Below are 9251 nucleotides of genomic sequence, written 5' to 3'. Positions count from 1 at the left end.
CTATAAGGTATCTTTCATGCTGTGTGTGCATGGAAATGAATGCTTAACACCACAGAAGGAGAAAAAGCAGAAGAAGAAGAGCATGTGGTGGCTGGTGGCCAGCTGAATCGCCAGATGTGACCATTGTTTGGACTCAGTCCCATCTTGTAAGGGTGTTGAGCCGAGCCGGCTACTGGACACACTCAGAGGGATCTGGGAAGCAGATGATGACTCCCAGCATGAGCGCTAACCTGCCGATGATTTAGGAGATGCAAGTGTAATGGACAAATTGTCCATAGGTATGAATGTGAGTGTGAATGGTTGTTTGTCTATATGTGCCCTGTGATTGGCTGGCGACCAGTCCAGGGTGTACCCCGCCTCTCGCCCGAAGACAGCTGGGATAGGCTCCAGCACCCCTGCGACCCTCGTGAGGAAAAAGCGATAAAAAATGAATGAATGTTTATATGCATTGGGCCTGTCGATATGTTCTTGGCTTTGCAACCTTGCTTGTATGGTTCTGAAAACGAAACATTCTTCTTCTATGAATCTTCTACTTGACGACCATTTTCTCCCTCCAACTTGTCCTCTTTTTGCCTCGCTTTTCCCTTTTTTTTCTTTCCATGCAGTCATGGCGAGAGAAGGCTGCCTGTTCCCACACTGACTTGTGAAAGCGTGTCCAGCAGACGCTCAGCTCAACCTTGTTTGCTTTCCACCTTACATTACACACGGGGAAACAAATTGCACTATTTTGGGACAGTTGAGCGGGTGAAAATACTCCACCCTACGAGTTATGCAATTTATACTTATAAAAATGTTCCATATTTTTTTTTCATGAATGGCCAACACTTTCCTGCTGAGGGCCACGTGTGAAAAAGCTTGTGCTGGCTGGTCACAGTGATCGTGCAGAAGCTCTGTAAGGAGGAGTGGAAGTCTCACAGAGCTGTCATGGTTAAACACCAGCACCTGGTGCTGATTAGGGACCATTTGTTTCTGTCCGTGCACACAGCAACAGCCTCCTCCCTGCATGATAAATGAATTAGTGCTAGTAAAGTGTATGGGAGGATGAAAGGGACATGTTCATCAATGAAATCATTTGACACTGGGATGTTTTGCTTGCTTACCTCGACAATGAGCCAAGACAGAAATCTCCATTGTTTACAGTGCAACAATTTAGTAAAAACTGTCGAGTTCCACAACATTGTCAAAACAATCCCTGATCACACGGACCTGCAAAATAACAACACTGTATAGTACACCAGGCTAGTATTTGGTGATGTCGCTTGGTAGTGAAGAAACACTACATGTAAGGGCAAAGACTGCTTGTACTGCTTGTCCTCCTGACTTTTGAAAACCATTTGTTGGATCAAAAGATGAAGTAAGTTTTGAAAAATACACTTTTCTGAAGAAGTGTATAAGTTGAAAATGAAATTGAACTGTTGTATTTGCTGAACATATTACAGGGATTAATTAGTGTGCCTGTTGGCCGGCAGCATACTCTGCACGGTGGTTGAGTGGTAAGCGCACAGGCCACACAGCTACCCGGGTTCGATCTCCGGCTTGAGCATCACTCCAAATTGTCCATAGGTATGAATGTGAGTGTGAATGGATGTTTGTCTATATGTGCCCTGTGATTGGCTGGCAACCAGACCCCGCCTCTTCATCCTGAAGACGTTAGCGTCGTTAGCGTGCAGGTCACACAGCTACAAAACCGGGGTTTGATCCCCGGCTTGAGCATCACTCCAAATTGTCCATAGGTATGAATGTGAGTGTGAATGGATGTTTGTCTATATGTGCCCTGTGATTGGCTGGCCTCTCGCCTAAAGACAGCTGTGATAGGCTCCAGCATCCAGCGAAAAAAATGTATGGATTGATGACATCTGCTCAGTTGTAGATATTGTATTGTATTGCTCATATTGTACTAAGCGGGAAGCAGCTTATGTACATCTCATTTCTGGTTCTATGGTTATCATCACACACTGTTTGCCATCACCGCTACTTGTGGATGCTTTAGATGCCCACTGAGCTCTACTCTAACAATGTAATATTTGCTGACGTTGAAGTTTTGTTTCACTTTGTAGGTCTTTTGGCATGTTCGATTCCACCGTAGCCTACTTATCTTGCACACATACTCATAGACGTGCATAATGAACCACGTAGCTGCTGAGCGGCCTAATGCTTGTTCTTTGTCTAAATAGCCGAGATAAAGACCGAGAGGAAAGTGGTAAGCAGTAGCCTCTCCTCCCACCCCTCCCGTTCTCCCCAAGGGGATCGGATGTTCTCAACCGTTATAAGCAAGCAAAGCTGGCGGCCGGCAGACCGTCTGGCTCCAGAGCGGTGCGGGCACACAAACACACACACACACACACACACAACACCAGACCTTCTGTCATGAGGTTTGCTTTCACTGAGGTCAGCTAAACGAGCCCAAAGGCCCCTGAACGAGCGCCGTGAGCTCTCTGTCATCGCACGCACTCATGACAACACACTTAACTTTATTTCCTTCCTCAAGGCAACAGTGTCAGTTGTCTTGTTTGTGTTGCCTGTGTCTGTTTGCATTGTCACTCTGTCCTACACAAAATGACATCACTCAGGCAAGACACCTTCTCACTCTGGCATTATCTTTTATTTTATTTACAATCTATTTGTTGATATCCTGGTTGTCAAACTAAGGAGCTGCAATGCTATCATTTGGTACACCTGCACACACTTTCAACTGTAACAAAATTGAAGCCTTCACAAAGATAATTGTCATATATTTTGTATATATTTTCATATTCATGTTTTCCTGTTTTCCTGCAGTAAGACAAGCGATCTGTAACAAGTGTGTTTAAAGACAACCGGATGATCAGGACGTCTCTCTTCACTTGTTGCCAAGCTGCCTACACTTTAGGAGACCAGAGTAACGTTTTTTGAGTGAGTTATCCCTGCTGTGGCTGTTTTTGATTTCACAGTTAATCCTCTTCCTCGTGCGGCAACCTTTTAGAATGTGACCCCCTCTACCTTCTTCTTATCTGAACTCTGTCACCCACAAGGAACTCAAGCATGGAAGGTTATTGTCTTGTAGTGTGTGCATGGTGGCCACTAACTTTGGGTGGTCCCTGAGAAAAATACCAGGGTGTTTCTGAATTAAGAGTTTGGGGTATTCAAATATATATTAGAAATACAATAAGAAATCAAATATGATGTGACCCTGGCATATAGTATTGTTTTGTTTTTTGACACTGGTTCTCATGAAGTCTGGCAAAAAAAACATTCTGAAGGCCCAGGTACCAAATGCACTTAATTAGTACAAGTATTTGTTGTGGTTTGCTGAAAATATTTGTATGTTGGTTTATTCTGATATGATGTTGCAAATCCGGGCAAGATGCTAGCAACACAGTCCCATTCTACAAGGCTTTCTAGAGACAGTGTGACTGAGGAAAAGACAGGAAGCACAACTGGAGGGAGCAGAGATGAGGATGCTGAGGTTCTCATTGGGAGTGACCAAGATGGATAGGATCAGGAATGAGTACATCAGAGGGACATTACATGTTAGAGGCCTTGGAGATAAAGTCAGAGAGGCCAGACTGAGATGGTTGGGACATGTCCAGAGGAGAGATAGTGAATTTATTGGTAGAAGGATGCTGAGTTTAGAGCTGCCAGGTAGGAGGCGTAGAGGAAGACCAAAGAGGTGTGGAAGAGACAGATGCAGAGGAAAAGCCCAAAGAGAAAGAAGTTTTCTTCTCTTAACACACATGGCAGTCAGGATATAGCAGCAAAATGGCCACAAAGCTCAAGGTGTGCTGTGAGGTTGCCAACAGACACACAAAACACAACACAACACAATAATTGAATAACTTTACCTTAGTTTTACCACAAGCTGCACGGTGAACTGGGTTTTATTCCCATCTCTGTGTGGAGTTTTCATAGTTCTCCCCTCCGGAGTTTGCATGTTCTACTCCCACATTCCAAAAACATGCTAGGTTACTTGTAGATTCCAAATTGTCCATAGGTATGAATATGAGTGTGAATGGTTGTTTGGCTATATGTGCCCTGTGATTGGCTGGCGACCAGTCCAGGGTGTACCCTGGACTCGGACTGGTGGCCCCACCTTTTACACTTGTATAACAGTCAGAACGTAGCAACAAAACATCTACAAAGTGTTCTTGCCAAGAGACACAGTTAATAATTCCAACAAAACCTATAAAACACCACTAGGTGACAGTCCTGTACTGCAAACTACTTCCTAATAAGTGTTGTCTTTGTAAAAACATGATTTAGACAGCGTCTATCTTGTGTAGCTGCATATGACAAATAAATAAGAAGAACAGTGGAGCAGGCAGTGTATAGAAACTCAGCTAAAGTGTGTCCCTTTATCCTTCTCTTTGGTCTGTTCCTTCTCTGTTCTAGTCCAACCTTCCCTCTTCTTGCTCTTTCTCTCACCCACTCCTGCTTTTTTCCCTATAAAATCCAAACTACCCACCTCCTCCCTCTCTTCTCTCTCTCTTTGAATGAGCTGCCCTCAGATTACTGGGGCTTGTGTAGTCTATCAGAAACATGTGTGCAGGGTTGAGGGTGGCTGATGGGAAGTCCTGCGTCAGGCGACTCAGCCTCATTTCTCTTAAATGGCAAAAAGAAAAATTCCAAGCCAGTTCAAAGACACGGGTTTGCTTTTACGGGATATTATTTTCCATTGAATGGATAAACAGGGAACATGTATGTGAAGTGGATGTCATGCAGGAGCATGTTGTTCTCAGTCTGCAAATATTCAGTATGTCTTTTGTTTAAACAAAAAAAGAGTGCCACATATATTATATGTATATCATATTATATTGAACTCACTGAACTATATTCAACTATATATTTGTGTGAGTGTGTGAAACAACAAAAGGTTTCATCCTAGTACTATCATAGGTACATAAACACTTAAAATGCACAACCAGAAAGCATTCAAAGAAATGTTACACTGCCACTTAGTGGTGTAAGAGGGGTACTGTTTAAAATGAAACAGGAGAACTTATACAATACTAGCTATGCATGCTATTGTACTTGTACTTGTACTCTTTTTATCTTTGAATTTCATTCCAATTCAACATACCAGCAAAGTAATAGAAGCATGAAAGGTTTATTTAATTCTACCCCTTATAACATGTACCACTTTACTTGTGTTTTTCTATTGTAAATAACAAGGATGAGCATGTTTTATAGTTTATTGTAGTTTGTTTATACAGCTGGAGTTTGTGGATAGCTTGTTCAGTGATATCAAGATTGATATATGATGAATAAAATAGTTAATAAATGAGAAAATACATAGTAAACAAACAATAGGAAATGGATGGAATAACACAAATAGAATAGGGGAGTAAAAGTAGACAAGAAAATGTCCCTCCAGCCTCTCCTTCAAGCCTGAGAGGATGCTGGGAAGCGTAGTGGAAAAATCCACAGCATTTAGGTAAAACCATGTCATAAAGGCAACACTAATGAGCCAGAGGTTTTACGAGGGGGAGGAGTGAGCAAATGGTTTGCATATGGATTTGAAAGAGCCCAGGCATCACAGCTATGTGTTTAATGAAGCTAAGTCATCCTGGTGTACATTTCTTCTTCTTTTGGGGGGGTTATCTACTCGCAGACAAGAAATAACAGTTTTGAGGGGCCAGAAAGGGGGATTCTGTATCCTTTTAAAGGCAACAAGCACTAGATTGACTCCATTTCTATTCCTAAATTGTGCTGAAAATGCACGCCTTGACCACACTATGGTGGCAATGCATAAAAGATAAATGATGCAACAAGCCTGATTGCTTTGCGTTCCTTTCCTGGAGCCACATTCAATCATCTGCTAAGCCACATTAAAATCCATTTCCTTTGCATGCTTAAGATGGTATAAGACTAGTCTTAACAAGGGATGTTAGGGCGATGGACTTAAGTGTTAGCATTCATTCATCCATTCATTTTCTACCGCTTATCCTCACAAGGGTGCTGGAGCCTATCCCAGCTGTCTTCGGCCGAGAGGCGGGGTACACCCTGGACTGGTCGCCAGCCAATCACAGGGCACATATAGACAAACAACCATTCACACTCACATTCATACCTATGGACAATTTGGAGTCGCCAATTAACCTAGCATGTTTTTGGAATGTGGGATTTGAAAGTACCCGGAGAAAACCCACGCATGCACGGGGAGAACATGCAAACTCCACAGAGATGGCCAAGGGTGGAATTGAACTCGGGTCTCTTAGCTGTGAGGCCTAACTAGTCGGCCGCCATGCAGCCCTTAAGTGTTTTCGTACAACTTGAAAAAACATACATAAAAAAATAATACTATATAATATAATTGTATAAATATATATATATATATATATATATATTTAGATGAATATATAATATTTAGATGAATATATAATATAATTTTCCCCCTTATTGTACTTTTTTTTAAAGATAATGATGAGAATTAGTTGATTGGTGATGTCTGGCGGGCCAAATGAGGCCCACACACCGCCTATTTTACACTTCTGGTATAGAACCTGCAGTCCAAACTGTCCTCTACCTGTGTTTCACTTGACAAAGGTGCGGTCCATGAAATTGGTCTTCCAAGTTGTTCTAATTTCAAAACAATGTGTCCCATAGGAACTAATATGACAAGCCAATATGACAACTAATATGATTAATATGACAACTAATATGACAAGCCAAGACAGTCCAAGACAGACAATTAAATAAAAGCATAAAGCCCCATCAGAGCTGCAAAATATGCTATCATTTTGCTCCACAAAATGACATCCATAATCTCGTGGCACTACTCGACCCCTGTGACCTCAGTGTGGATCAGCTATTCAGCTAATTAGCTCTTATTAGCACCCTATAAATACACAAAACAATGTGTTTTCCAGAAAATAACATAGAAATCGAAATGTTTACAGTTAATCTCATGCTAATAATCATCAAGAAATGGCATAAAAAAAACAACCCAATCAGCGCTCCTGTTCCTGCAGCTCTCTGAAATAAACAAGTTTTAATGTTCAGGAGTAATGCTTAATTATCCATACATGGCTATTTACAAGGATATTGCCACAGGGCTGTGACTTCACTATCTAATATAAGACAGCATTATTACATGCAGCCAGAATTATTCACTGCATTAGTCACCATTCATAGCACGTATTAACACAAGCAATTTCATGCATAAGGGTACAGTCGCTCTTAGCGGGGGAGCTTCTGATTGCTCGGAAACTAATTTCACAATCGTTGGTTTTGGCAATGGGTGTGATGATGGAGTGTGTTTACCATATTTTAGAAAATGATATAAGCTTTTGTGAAAAACGCTAAAGAGGTAAAAATTAATTTTGGGAGTGAGAAGTGAGAAGATGACACTTAATAGTACTGTTTAGAAGATGCTGTGTGTGACTACAAGGCCATGTTTTGGTGCAGGCCAAACACAAAGCCATTTAGCCCGCAGGAGGAGTTAATGAGTCATGGCCAAGTGCTGCATAACATCCATATGTAAGATGGGGAGAGCCTCTCAGTATACTTAATTCTGTTATGCGCCATTGTACACAAAGAAACATAGAAGTTGTCTTTATAGAAGAAAATATAAATCAAAGGCCTCCATTTACGATGTTTGCAAACTGGACTGCTGTAACGGTAAAATTAAGATGGCAGACGAGATAATGTATCAATTTAAAACTGCAAGACAAAATGACAATTGCTTTGTGGTCATTTTGACTTTGAAATGGAGAACAATAAAGTCAGCAGACACATAACCATAATCAAATGTGACTATTAAAAATAAATTACAAGGTTTACCATCCCATTTTAAGTCTATAAACACACTTGCTGAGTGTTCTTAGCAGTTATTAATTAGACACAAACAGTAATGTTAAATAAATACCACTAGGGGGAAGTATTTCAACTTCTGAAATAATTGTGTATTGTCTATTTGTGTGTACTGTGCAGTATTACACTAGTTTGTGTTGGCCTGTTAATAGTAAATAACAAATTCTTAGTGACAAACAATAATTAGTGTTTTCAACTATTTTCAACACAGAAAGAATGCAGAGAAATTAAGAAATAACAATAATCTTTAATACTGTATTTTCTCAAATGGTGAGAAAATATCTGATATCTGATGTCATCTATTTTTTTCTCCAGACTATTAATTATTATTTATTAATATATAATAATAATTAATATATAATATATATAATCTATCTATCTATCTATCTATCTATCTATCTATCTATCTATCTATCTATCTATCTATCTATCTATCTATCTATCTATCTATCTATCTATCTATCTATCTATCTATCTATCTATCTATCTATCTATCTATCTATCTATCTATCTACGTATCTATCTATCTATCTATCTACGTATCTATCTATCTATCTATCTATCTATCTATCTATCTATCTATCTATCTATCTATCTATCTAAAGTGTTTACTCACCTGAAGAGAGTACCAGGCATTTGTTTGAGGTCATAATATGTGGCTATTGTGTTTCTAACATCATATTTTGGAAACATTTTGCATCAAAACGTATAAAGGTAATTGTAATAACTTTCAAGGGGAACCATGGAAGCTTTGATTGTGATAGGAAGTGGTCTCACGGGTCTCGCAAAAAAACCAAACTCCCAACTCCACACACCTCAAGAGCCGACAAGAGCTTACCTCCACTAGTCTGAAGCCAGGGGGAAGGGATTTATATGATGGTGGTGCTGGTGGGGTGGGATTGTGTCCCAGATTTGGTGGTGCCATGCACCATCTGGGAGGAGATTGATGGCTTCAAGCAACAGATAACACTTTCATAAAATGAGGGAGGCAGAGATTGTAGGGAAGGCTGGATAGCCGCACCCTTGTGGAGGTGAAGCACTACAATTTGCCTCTGCTACAATTACAGCTTCAGGTTACCTCTAATTAAACTTCTTTTTTTACTTTATGCTGTTGCAAAATGTCTCATATAGCTATATTGTGACTGCAAGGAAGTCTACTTAGGGAGTCTATATCACTATAATGTTCCCATATCACTACACAAAGGCTATATTTACACAAATTGCTATAGTAGATCCTTGTCAAAGTATTGTTGTGACAGCAGCCCAGCTGATCACATGCTGCTTGTTTCCCACGTTGCCCTTGAATGCTCCATCACAATGCCATTGTTACATATCAGATTGTGTGCATTCATTACTTATTCACATGGCCGCCGGGCCTTTTGTCCAAAACCATTCCTCATTCGCTCCGTAAGACCTTTGCCGGGCCTGCTGTGGCCCATCTGCCCCCATGTCTGAAGCAACCC

Source organism: Doryrhamphus excisus, linkage group LG1, assembly GCF_037039965.1.
Source record: "Doryrhamphus excisus strain RoL-2023G ecotype Guam linkage group LG1, RoL_Dexc_Guam_v1.1, whole genome shotgun sequence".
NCBI classification, from domain to species: Eukaryota; Metazoa; Chordata; class Actinopteri; order Syngnathiformes; family Syngnathidae; genus Doryrhamphus; species Doryrhamphus excisus.
The sequence above is the reverse complement of the archived record's forward strand: the minus strand, read 5'-3'. Positions refer to the sequence as shown.